We start from the raw sequence: 13,024 nt of genomic DNA on the forward strand, positions 1-13,024 counted from the left end.
GCCTGCAAAACTGGATGCCCGCTTCTCGATATGTTGGCCACGGTAACATAGATTTTCAATATTCAACGGGAGTCCTTATAGTTCTTCCATTCTCCAATGTTTACTCCGTAACCCAACACACTTTTTACGGTGAGACCCACGTTACGGGCAGGTTCCAGGGGAGAGCTGCCTTAATCTTCACGTAGCGCGAAAGTTTTGTGTTTGCGCACAGAGAAGTTGAGGAGCTGGTTTTTCTAGTGCCACGAAAACTCCCCGGAGGCGTTCAAAGGGGAAAGTTTCTTAATCCGAAAGAGTGACACCAGCGTGCCTCGGTGGGTAGCATTAATTTATACTTCATAATTCAAGGCGCGTACCATTTGTTGATATTATTTCTTCCGGGCGTGAAAGATCCGTGAATAAACAGCATTTTCTCGCCACCCGACCAGCCAGCCGACCAGTGAACCATTCCACCACAGTAAAGGCATTAATGAAGTATTCATTAATTCAAATAACGAATTATTTTCTGGGGCATTCGTGCATTTCGTGCACCCAGAACTGGGCCAGAAAATAATTCAATTAGCACGTTTTAAAGCGGAAATCAAACGCAGCAGCGCGCACCAGAATGGTAACCAAATTTCGACCCCAATTTTCCTACCCAGCACCTAGCCCCTTAATGCCGTTCCAATTACTAAATGACGAAAAAAAGGCTGAGTTCTCACAGTGCAAGGACGCCGTTCCGGCTCGGAACCACCACCACGGGCTAATGCGTGCGTGCGAAATATGTTTTCCATGAGCCGTTGCGTTTGCCGATGGCCAAACCACGGGCCGCCATCGAAGTAACGCCACGGCGCTGGGAACGGCGACGGGCAAAAATATTGAGCAAATGTTTAGGGTGACAGTTGCCATGGCAGCTGAGTGAATTTGCCGCAGGAAAATGGGAAATGCTCGGCTCATTGTGTCTCGGCCCTTGGCGGGGGAGGAGGCCACAGGCAGGCAGGTGTGTGCGCACCTTTTCCGCTGGGATGTGCTGCGTGAGGAGCAACAACAAAAAAGGACCACAACAACAAATTGGGGCACTTACCATCGCATAATATGCGAAAGCGACTGTTGTGTGTGGCATGCCACCGCGCTCGGGCAACATACACCTCGGAAAGGAAAAGAGCCGGACCGGCTTTGGCAAAGTTTCAAGCGAGTCGTCGGCGAGGGAGGTCGCGTCTCGGAACCACTTAGCAGTACACGTCGTTTCGTGGCCAGATCGCCGACCGAGGCTCCGGGTATGATCTCGCCAATATGCGGGCCTCGAATGTACGCGCTTCGCACGAGTAATGAGATGTATGTGAGGGACTGAGCCGACCGTTGCCGCAGCAACGCAATGCTGGATCGAAACCATTTGTTTACCGAAACGGCACGAACATGACGGATTTCGATTGTTTCTGGCCGGAGATCCGGTTGCCGCTAACGACACGTATAGAATTACTTCAATGTTACTGCGTAAATAGAAGCGATGAACACAATCACTTTCGCCGAGAAAAACTAGAGACAATCCGGTGGATAATCCGAATCAAATTTTATTCTCCATCTCGGCTACGGACTTCATGTCGCCGGCGGCCAAATGTGAGGATAACATCTACACACCCACACATACACACGAGAAGATCAGAAGAGATTCAAATATGTTTGAATCAAAAAAAAAAAAAAACTGAAGCAAGTTCTAGATGAAACGAATTCCGGCAGTTCTCGACCCTCAGTAGAACTGGGTCGGGCGGCCCCTCGGGGAGGCCCGATGTCCGGAACACGCATGCGGGCAAGTGGCTCCTCCGCCGAGAGTGCCCGGAGGATCCTTTTCGGGGGTCGTGGGGACCGTTGTTTTGCAAAGCGGACACCCGCACATCTCACACCAGACGGACGGTCGCGGCGTGTTATGAGAAATAGCTTCAAAAATCCCATCTGCATATCATTGCGTGTCTCCACGTACGTGGCTGACAAAGTCCCCGTCACCACATCCATCAGTGGCACATAATTTCGTCATTCGGCGACGGCCGAAACCACCGACAGCAGGTGGTGTGGTATGTCAGGAGCGGTATCGATACCCTTTTCAGGGTTTGTTCGAGTGGAAGAAGATGGCGAAAGTTATGCGTTAAGTTTCGGCCAAGACGTACGTTTTTTTTTGCCGTACGGATGGGTATTTAATTTTTGCTTAAGAATGATTGTAAAGCTGGAGCCACACGTAGGCGTAAAATTAATCTGTAATGCCATATCGTTTACGTTTCTGTCAAAAAGTTTATACGTCCGCGGAGACGTAAAAACTCGCGTAAAACCGAGCGTAAACACTGTTTGTAAACGGTTTGTTTACAAACATAGGATCTTATTTGATTTTTTTTTAATTTACAATTTTTTTTTAATTAAAAAATATTCAGAAATTAATTTATCTCTTCGATTTCTATCGATTTCGAGCCAAAAACACGAATGTAAACACGTTTGACATTTCGGTATAAACTTTTTTATATTTCAAGCCTGCGCAACGAAGCGTATACGGTTTGGCATTAAAAATTAATTTTATGTTAGCTTTTACACTTCGTGTGGCCCCCACCTTAAGTATTTAACCTAATAAAAAATATTTTAATTGTTCTGTTATCGCTTCAAGTACATAGCAATTTGGTGAAATAAAGACATTTAAGTGTAGAGATCAATAAAAGTTACGAGTTCCATGAAATAAGTTTGAAAATAATGAAGACACATTAAAAACAAATAATGAAACAACGACATGTACTTTAAGTATGAGTAATAACTGTGTAAAAAATCAATAGATAAGTAGAACAATTTATTAATGAAGAACCTCAAGTACTATGTTTTCGTTTTACTTCCAGTTAATTTTGAAAAGTTATTACAAACTGCCAAAAATGTGTAGCTCGCTGACAGCAATTTACTTCTAAATAAACCCATAATGGTACATCTGCAGCTGAGCCTGGCAAATGGCATTCAGAAAATTAAGGTTCAGCCAATGGCCGAACGCTGCTTTTGCAAAATTTTCTCTGTCTAACGACAATGAGCTATCCAAGAGGATGGCCAATTGATGGCATTCGCAAATGGCCCTTTGAAGTGGTGGCAGACGTTGTCCAAATTTTCGGCGTAACTCTACAAAAGAGAGAGTAATTGAAGAAAATCTAATATCCCAAAGGAAACCGCCCCGAAGACCATCATAATCCACCCGCAGCCATCGGCGCGAGTATTTGAAAAATATATGTATACAAAAATGACTGCGAATGACCGGTTTTTATGGCACCTTATTTTAATGTTACCAACGGTCGCACCGGCACGGTAACTAATTCCTGGGCCATCATATTATATTTATAGACATGCGACCAGCGACAGTCCGACAAAGGCCCCGTTTCGCAAGTGGTTCCTCGTGCAGCAGCCAGCGAAGATGTGTGTTCGGCACCGGAACACGGACATTCGGCGTTGAACATAATCCGCGGTTAATCCTCGTTTGTCCTTGCTAATTAATATCAAACCAACCGCCCCCCGTGACCGCTACCAAAAAGCCACTCCGAGTTGCCCAAAAATGCACCAGTTTTCCATTCAGGGTTTTATGCTCCAAAAGCTTCCGTGGTGGCCGCTGTGCACAGTGGCGCCAAATACACTAGGCTTAGATTGAAATGGACCAATAATTCATGCTGTGGCACCCGGAGTGTTAAATTGCGTGCCACGAAAAGTTTTGGAAAGCAATAATTGACGATAACCGGTGGCCCCATCGGTGGCTCGTTCGTTGATTGTTCAATTCCATCGCACCCGGCATCTCCCGGTATGCTCGGCTGTGCAAAAAGCGTTTTTAAAAGCTATCAAACTAAAATCGATTATTGCGTTTCGCAAGTTCGGTCCATCCTGTTGGTGCCATCTGTGGCACGAAGTGTGAGAGGTAGCGAGGGGAGTGGAGATCAAAATCACATCCCAAATTGGATCTATTGAATCATGCACGGACACCGAAAAAAAAACCTCACGCCATTGTGGCCCATTCGAGTATCCTGGCACAGAGCATGGCGAAGCGGGAAGCGATGTGGAGACTAATGTTAAGTTACATCGCTTACGGAACTTGAAATTGTCCGTTCCAAAGCCCGGGCGCGGTGGGGTAAGTTGATAAATGGTTCTTGCTTGTCACGCTGTGAGCGATGGTTCAGCAGCTTGAAGAGTCGTGGCGAGAATGTTTGGTGGACATGGCTGATAATATAATTAAGTTGGCCAACACTGTAGAAACTACGCCCGTCAACCGACATGGCTGATGGTTGCAAATCTGGAACGTGAACAAACTTTGTCGTCGAGTGCCAAACTTGTAATACGATTTTCCACTTACAGTGGAGTGGAGTACGCTGTCAGGGATCGGGAAAAAATCAGGCTACGGCTGCTGGCAAAGAGTATGGTAACATCTTGAGGTGTTGGTGTAAAGGCGTGAAAGCTATCTTTCGTATTTCCAGCTATTACACCCACCGTTTTATGGGATGTTCCAGCTAGCCAAGGTGTGGACATAAAAGTCAATTAGGGAACATCCTTCCGGTTACGTTTGCAAATGGATGGGCGTGTAACCTGTTCGTGGTCTGAGAGCGATTCGATGTTTGGAGTCTGTCACAGGGATTTTTCGATTCGATCCTTGCACAAGTTTCTATCCTTTAGTCGAATTAATTCAAACTTGAACAGTAGCCGCAAAGATTTCTCTTATGAATATAGACGAAATCACGAGATCTATGCGCATCTAGCAGCAAGGATTCTGGTTTAAAGAAAATACCCGGTCGTTAATCTTCGGAGTCAGAAACATGTCGTTAGTTTGTTCGCCTTTCAGCCACCTCTCTTCGTACTATTAAATATTCATACCCGAATGGAGCTGGATATGAAAGAGCTAATAAATCTTCCCGGAGCAGCTCCGAAAATTCTTTCATGCCGCGAATAAGAATCAAGATTGAATTCGCCGAACCAATTTTGGCCCCGTACCGCAATACACTAAATCACGTTCGCACTGAAATCCCCGTTAAGAACTGATGGTTAGAGACCTAAACATAACACTATCTGGCATACGCACCTTTTCCGTACTGCAATTCCTTCCCACATGAGACACATCTTGACGGGGCACAGTTCGGTTTTCACATCGCGGGTTAGCCGGTCAACATGCGCTGAGCTGCTATAGGGCACCTAAAACACCACCGTTTGCACCATTTTCACTAAATCACCACACACACAAACACCGACAGGACATTCAAGTAGGAGAGGCCCCTTTCAATAGTTCTAGTGCTGCCGAGCTTCTCGCAGGACTCGGGCGGGAAAGGTTGAAGAAAAACGGTTCCTTGGTTCGTCACTTCGGGAGCAAGCTGGTCGAGATGTGCGCTTCATTAAGTCGACTCCCCCGGGCTAATGTTGCTCAATTCTGTTCGGCCTGCCTGAAGTCGAGTGGCCCTAGAAACGGGAAGAAAGCAGGTGTACTAGCAGGTAGTGTATGCAAGTGCGCAACTAAGTGCAGGAAAATTAGTGCCATTACGTGGCCACGGTGTCCTTAACCCACAATTATAGTGCACTCTGCAGCTCTCAGCCCGGCAGACTGGCAGGGTCAGGTTGCGAAAGCGAAAGGTGTTGGCCGGTGGGCTTGGAACATTCAGCTTCTGGTGGTGGGTTACTTTCGCTACACCCCGCCGGGCAGGATTTGTTACTTGCACTTGACTTTAGCCGATTGGCGTTCGTTGGTTGGCGCGACATTCAGGACGAGAAAGCCAGGCCCCGTGCCCGGGGAAGCAATTAATTATTTCACTTTTTGCACCTCGGTTGCCCAACCGACCGACTGACCACACCGACGCCACACAGCTGTGTGCGTTTGATGGTTATTTTTATTCATATCGACTTTCACATTTCGCATTGCGCATTGTTTGGTTAGAAAACATTGAGCCCCGTCAAATGGCGCATGCACCCTGCCGGTTGCCAGCGTTTTATTTTCACTCTAAATACATCTCAGCCCCATAGAAGCCCAGCTATGCAGTTGGCGGGGGGGCTTGGGCGGCAATCTTGAAGCGGTTTCCTTGTGTCGGAACCACGGCGCGTCGGATGTTGCAATACGCACCCAACGTATTGCACTTTGCATGCTCGATCCCATTTTATTGACCTTCTGATGAAGGCGACCTTGCCATTTCGAGCACTCGGCTTCAGGACGGCTCTCGTTGCCAGAGGACTCGCTATGGGATATGAGGGATTTTTTAGTATCGGTAAATGGCGGCAGACTCGCTAGACGGTAAAGACAAACACCCGCCCAACATGTCTCCAGTTACATCTTGGCGGGCTCGGGGGGCGATGAGCCCGCAGAATAAACCCCACTTCAACCACGGCAAGGATGTTTGTTTTGTGCTCGGGCACTCTGGCTCCGGTCTGGTCTGGGCCATTATTAGTCATTATTGCACTGCAATGCACTTCGCATTGGGCAAGTAAATTAAAATATCGTTTGTTTGGCTTGCTGCATGCTGAGTATACCATTAGGTATTAGGTACTAGGTATATAGAGCGTATATGTTTGCATAGTTACTCATACGGCGCCGAGCCGATTGATCGGCACGGAAATTTGTAATTAGAAACCGGGTTCTGCCGTGCTGTACTCCTTCACACGTTCGTGTTCAAGGTCCCCGGTTCCCGTATTTGCATGCAGTTTTAAAGTACACTTTCCTTCGATTGCGAAATCCGAAGGATGGCCTTATTAATTTGAAGAGCCTGAAGAGCTGCGCAGTGTACCGTGGGCACCAGACCGGAAACCCAAGTAGCCTAGCGTCGCCTCAACGGTAGAACAAAACACGGCGACCTTCCCGACCCAGCCTCGAGCCCACTTGATCCCCAGCAGCATCCTATTGACATTCGGGGTGGGAAGGTGGCACTACAGACACGAAGTACTAAACTCACGGCCCACGCCACGCAACGAGTGCAAAAACTTCCGATTCCGGTGCTTTGCTCCGGCTGCCGATCGCAGGACTCTTCATTTCGGCCGTGGTTCGTTTCCCGGCAGCCGGGAGCTTCGTGCCAGCGCGCGGTCCTTGAAATGCGAATCGTTTGCAGTTCGAGGAAAAGTTGACAGTCCCGTCCACCATCTGTGATCCAGGGCGGGATGGGTGGGTCAGAGAAAGAAACCAATCCAGGAACTCCAGGCAGGCCACACAGTTCAATAATGCAACGGTGGAGCGGGGGTCCTCAGAAATCATACTATTTATTGATTTTCTCGCGTCACCGTGCTGGTTTGAATATGCATGTCAAACATTCTTCAGCACAATGGAAGTGTTCGTTCCATTTGCCACGCAGACTGCGTTCCGTTCGCATTGTTTCGCTTTTTTTTATTTATCCACACCATCGATTGATCGAATAAGTTTAAATCGAATGGAAAAGTTTGTGCCTATTTCGTTACTTTTGACACATAAGAACATAAGTTCGTTTAAAGCCTTTCTTTTCGCACTTATAATGGTATGAATGGTACTTTGACATGAACGGTGTAGCAAAGCAATAATATATCTCAAAAAAATTTGAAGCAGAAAATGTAGTTCAACAATCAAACGTTTATGACAAGATTTTGAGTGGTATTCAATTTAAAAATTTTACTGATTGCATCATCAAAATGAAAGTTTTAAATGTTTAGGGCGTGACACTCAAGTTTTTAAACCTAATGAAATTTACTAATCACTCGGCATCCTTAGGATTTATGCTACACATATGGTTATGTCCTATGTTCTTACTGTTTGAAATTGTCCTTAGCCGATAGTTTCTATTCAAACTTTGCATACTAACAAAAATTTGATCTTTCCCTACTTTACTAAGATTATAAATTGCAGTGAAAAACTAGCAACGTTGGAATTATTATCTTAAGGGACAGTATAAATTTAGTACATAACTGTATTTAGAGCCATCTCTTATTGAACCACCAGCTTCGATTTCTTAAAACTCATGATATATTGTTAAGATGTGTGCACCGTAAAGTTGTTAACATGAATTAAACATGATTAAAAAGGACACTCTTCTCACTAAATGCTGTATGGCGCTGCAACCGATAGTCACCATTAAAGCTTGTGAACTTTGCTAGTGCCAGAGCTTTCAAAATCTTTGCAGCGTTTTATCAAACATACGCAGTCACACCTGGCGTGTATGGGAACCCATTAGCTGCTCCATCGGAGATTGCAACCCGCTCATGGAGACGCTTTCTTGATAAATCGGCACAAATACCCGTGCATTAATTAGATTAGAAACGGGGACGCCAGCACCCCGGGGAAGGCCTCCTACTTCACTGCGGCTCACTTTTGGCTCACTTTTCACCTGCAAAGAGTTGTGTCAAAGTTCGCTCACTCACTCGCTGCGCTTCTCGATGAAGCGGCCGTGCTGCGACAACCACTTGCTGATGGCAAAGTTTGCAAAAAAGCAATTCCACCAAACTTTCGCGAAACAAAAGTAATGAAACTCATTTCTCTGCGAAAGTTTGCATTTGCACCTGTGGAAAGAATGTCAAATGGAGGACATTAAAAGAAAATTCTCACTCCCAGTCGGGGCAAGCAGATGTGACGGGACGGGAAACATTTTACGCTTCCGTTGCTCGCAAGGCTTCGAAATGAATGTTGGACAGACAGAAACAAGCACCCAGAAGAAGCCACACGGTTCGTTGGCCAACGTGGGACAAGTGTTTTGGAACACGGCGACGATAGACTCACGTGGCGACCGTGTTACAGGGTGACTAGCCACTAGTCCTAGGGCCCGAAAAACAAAGCAAAATGGGACGCATAACGTTTTTTGTCCGAATTCCCGTAACCACCCCGAGTCATCATGGTTATTGCCGGTCGTCACGAAAAAGTCAAACTTTGCCAGCTTCTTGCGGTGAACTCGTAAAACTTTGCCGGCGTGGAAGTTTTAAGTCATGTTGTGACGGGTCACGCTGCGCGATGCGTGTCGCCTGGGAGTGTGGCCAGTCGACGATGGTCCGCGTTTGTGTGGGGCCGCTTCCCTCAACTTTTAATGATATATCACAACAACAGCAAAAAAAAAAAAATAACCGGCGGCTCGTTTCTTCAATGTTTCCATAAATTTACATTACCCGTGCGAGGACATGCTTGGCTTGCAGCCCATACTTATCACCCGGGGCGTCCGCTTTTATCTGCTGTCTTTTTTTTTCTTAAGTTTCCAAGTTTTATGGGTGCCCCTTTGGGGCGTTGTACTGGGACGCGACCGGGAGGAAGATTCAAATTAAATTATGCGACACAAAACCGAACCACATGTACAGCGGGGCACATGTGAATGACTTGTCGACTTGCTCGAGCGTCAACCCGGGGCCCTCCAGAAGCTGCACATGCCTCCACCAGAATCTTGTCCCTCTTCGGAGGTCCCCATTGCGCGGGACGGTTGTTTGCTGTTTAGGTTCCTTTTTTATTTCATTACTCCCACACCGGTTGGCTGCGCTGCCAATTGGCTTAACGGTGGAGGCGCCAGGTACGCCAGTGCCTGGAGTGCCACAGCAGAAGTTGCAGCTTCTCGGCCTTTTATGCCACTGTTCCGACTGACAGCCCAGCTGAGCTCGCCTTCGCATCGTCTTGCTGTGTCTTCTCCCCATATACACAACAGACCGGGTCCCGATCCATTAGACGGTCGCTAGCTAGCGGGCCGCTGTACATTTGATCACGCGGCACTTTGGTCGCGTCCATCATAAGTTTACGAACCGTTAGACAAGTTCGTTAGCGAATCGAACCGTGGGCTCGACGGTCGTGAAATCTGATTTAACTTCGTTTCGCCATTTCGCCAGCCTGCCATTCAGGAGGGAGACGCGTCAATATATTTACTTTCTTGATTTGTGCTGCGCAAACTTTGCGGCCTCCAGGAAGCTGCTGCGGCTGCTGCGGGGCCGGATAGGAAAAGCGTGCGCCTCTGAAGAAAGCCTTCAAAAACGTACGCGAACCTCGCCCGAGGCTCGTTTATATTTCATGCAGATATTTCCACGGTGCAGGATCAAGAGAAGCCGTGAAGGGCCGGCTTGTACAGCATGGGAACTTCCAGAAAGTTCCAGAAGATTTTTATCGTTTATTAATGACTTTCGAGCAAGCTCGGAACAGTCATCTTTACTCACGGGCTGATGTTTATTTTTTTCATTTAATTCGTCATTTATAGAGTTGTGTTTCCATTGAAGACGAATTTTGTATCCTACAATTCTTGCTCTGTACGAGTATTTTTTTGGTGGTTTTCATACTCTGGATACCACTTTTGGGCTAATACTCCAAGGAAAAAAAATGCGCCCAAGCAATTGAAGTGATCAAGAATGTGATCAACTATTTTTAATGTTTTCTCATTTACATCCCGTACAATAGAGAAACTGTTACTCATCGTTCACTTTGTGAATCACTGGAATTGGTACCATTTTTTAACAGCAACACTACTGTGTGCCCACAAATAAAAACCGAGTGCCACCTTGAAAGTCGGACGGCACGATATGTTGAACACGCTCCGAAACTCGAGTTCCTGCTTGTAGTACCCGAGATGCCGAGATATGCGGTTGGGAAGTGTCGAATGGTTCTAATAACACACCGTCTCTCCGATGCGACAGATGTTCCAATGACGTCATTTGAAACGCCGCTGTAAAATTGAGGGATGTTTCTTCTCTAATTATACACGTGACTAATTGGACACGGGGGTGTAGAGAACCGGGGGGGTTGTTGTTTTTTTTTCCATTCCACTCATTTCCAGTGGTCCACCTCACTCAAGGATAATGGCGGTGGACGCGAACGCGGTGGCTTGTGGACCTTGGAGCAGGATGCAGGATCAATCGGCGGTAATCCTGCGGATGGGCCCCTTATAGAGGGCACTGCAATATCGACCGAGCGTCGAGTGCGAGTTTCCCAATCAGGGAGCCAACCGTCGAACCGTCAAATGATGCAGTTAAAATTCCGATCCCGCCACCGGTTGACAAGTCGGAGACACACACCGCTACGGACACACTAACCAGGGGCACACACGCGCGCACGTTTGACGTATAAAAAAAAAAAAAAAAAAAGGTGGCCGGTGGCGTGGTGAAGGGCGAGAGCGCGCGCGCGTTCGGGGATGGCGTGAAAAATCACCCAAAATCACGGTAATCATTACGCAAAGAGAAATTTACACGCCTAGAAAGTGTAACTGTCCCCACCCGGGGTCGGTTCAGCTGCTCTGCATGTGTTTGCCCACGCGCTTGACCGTGGTGACGATGGGTTGCTGCCGCTGCCGCCGCTGCTGCTACTACACAACAACGCTCTCGACACTCGCTTCCTCGCGGCCGACGGTATAATTAGATTTAGTTAAATGTAACGGACGATAACAAGTGGCGGCTTCACGGTGGACCCGGGTACGGGAAAGAGAGAGAGCCGGATTTGGCGGCGGAGGTTTTCGAGTCAAGATCGCGGAGTGCTGGCCCCCTGGATGCACCATGGCGGAAATGGCGAGCAGAGACACAGAGCGAGCGAGAGAGAGAGAGAGAGAGCGAGAGTCACGGTGGCCAGCAGAAACCGTCACGAATGTCACAAAGCGGAGCTGGGGCGTGCTGTGTAAAAATAACACCTCACTTGCACATACCACGACGACGGCACGACGACGGATCCGACTGGCCCAGGATCGGCTGCCGCCAGACACCACCAGCCACCAGTTGATAGCATTAATCAAATTCGGCACTCACCTTTCGCTCCGGAGAGCACGCGTCTGCGGTGGCCACTCGGGAATGCACTCACCACCGGACGATGCACTCGCGAAGGATGCACCACACCGGGTCAGACGGGAGAGCTTCAGGGTCGAAAGGCAATAAAATATGTTGAAACGAATATAAGTCACTTCACCGTGGCCAACTACGAGCGCTCCACAGGCCCGTTAGATCGCCACACGGATGCGAAGGAAAGGCAGGCAGGCAGCAAGGGGAACAGGAATGGCCGCGGCACCGGGTGGCCGGGTGGCTGGCTGGCTGGCTGGCTGGGAGTTTATTTTTACAACTGATATTTAATAAGTTATTGAAATGTGATCCCTACGCGCCGGAGACGACGAACGAGCCAGCGGAGACGACATTTGGGACGACGAGCTATTGGCAGCCGCGCGCACATCACCAACGAACTGCAACGCCACCACGCGGTTTGACGAGGAGGTCCTTCAGGTCCCACACCGGGACATCGCTACGCAGCCACTTCCGGTTTGCGCCGAACAGCACGCGGCGGATGAACACACTCTCTCTTTCTCTCATTCCCACGGGATCAAGTATTCATCGAAAAAAAAACCGCGAACCTACCGCTCTTCAACAAGTTCAACTTCCGTAATGGATGGACGGGGACAGCAAGGCCACCGCGGGGTCGGGAAAAAAGACAACAAACGAACTCACAAACAGGGGTAGTGACAGCAGGAAAAAAAACCGGGGAAACCAACACCTTCCTGTAGAGAACCTGCGATCACCGGGGGGGCACGCCGGGGGTTTGGTGTCTCTCTTGAGCCCGCACGTCAAGCCCCCGGTGAGATAAACAGTTGTGACGGCTCTGGCTGGTCCCTGCCTGCCGCACGCTGCGTTTGTCACTTACACTACCTCGCACCCACACACACCAACACTCGGACACAGAGCGGGCCTGCTTCTGGGGGGCGCACGACGCACGCACGGAGCCAACCTCTACAGCGCGTCCACGCGGCAGCGCATCTCGAATCGAACTGGCTCTAACCCTTGCACGGCACGGCGGCTCGGGCTACTAAGACTCCCGAGACGCACAGTGCGTGCCCGATGGAGAGCGACACCGAGCAGGCACTCCGAGTGACCCGAAGTGGGCGCTCGCCGGAGCGCCGTCGAGACTGAGTCGAAATATGGAGACGCGCAAATAATGGGAACCAGGCCCAGGGAGTGGGCCGAGCGGGAAAGTGGTGTCGATCTCCCTGTCGCGGCTGTCATCGGTGCGTGCGTTTTCCTTCGATTCGCCTTCGCCTAACACCTATTCATCGCCTGACCCGTGCGCGTGGGACGATTTGTTTGACGGGTTCGGAGACGGAAGTTGCTGGACGACGGCAAGGCGGACCCACAT

The 13,024-nt window shown here is 48.7% G+C and overlaps 1 protein-coding gene across 1 annotated transcript in view; it reads right to left on the reverse strand.

The window, feature by feature from the left end:
• The window catches only part of LOC131205705 (uncharacterized), a 53,330-nt gene extending 40,735 nt beyond the window's left edge, over positions 1 to 12,595 (reverse strand). Inside the window, exons 1-3 of the mRNA XM_058197919.1 lie at positions 12,558 to 12,595; positions 11,656 to 11,759; positions 5,048 to 5,418 (exon numbers count right to left, since the gene is read on the reverse strand). The gene's annotated coding sequence lies outside the window, so the exon portion shown is untranslated. The remainder of the gene's footprint in view (positions 1 to 5,047; positions 5,419 to 11,655; positions 11,760 to 12,557) is intronic.
• Positions 12,596 to 13,024: the final 429 nt, after the last annotated feature.

The sequence above is a fragment of the Anopheles bellator genome, chromosome 1 (assembly GCF_943735745.2).
Source record: "Anopheles bellator chromosome 1, idAnoBellAS_SP24_06.2, whole genome shotgun sequence".
In the NCBI taxonomy this organism is placed as follows: domain Eukaryota; kingdom Metazoa; phylum Arthropoda; class Insecta; order Diptera; family Culicidae; genus Anopheles; species Anopheles bellator.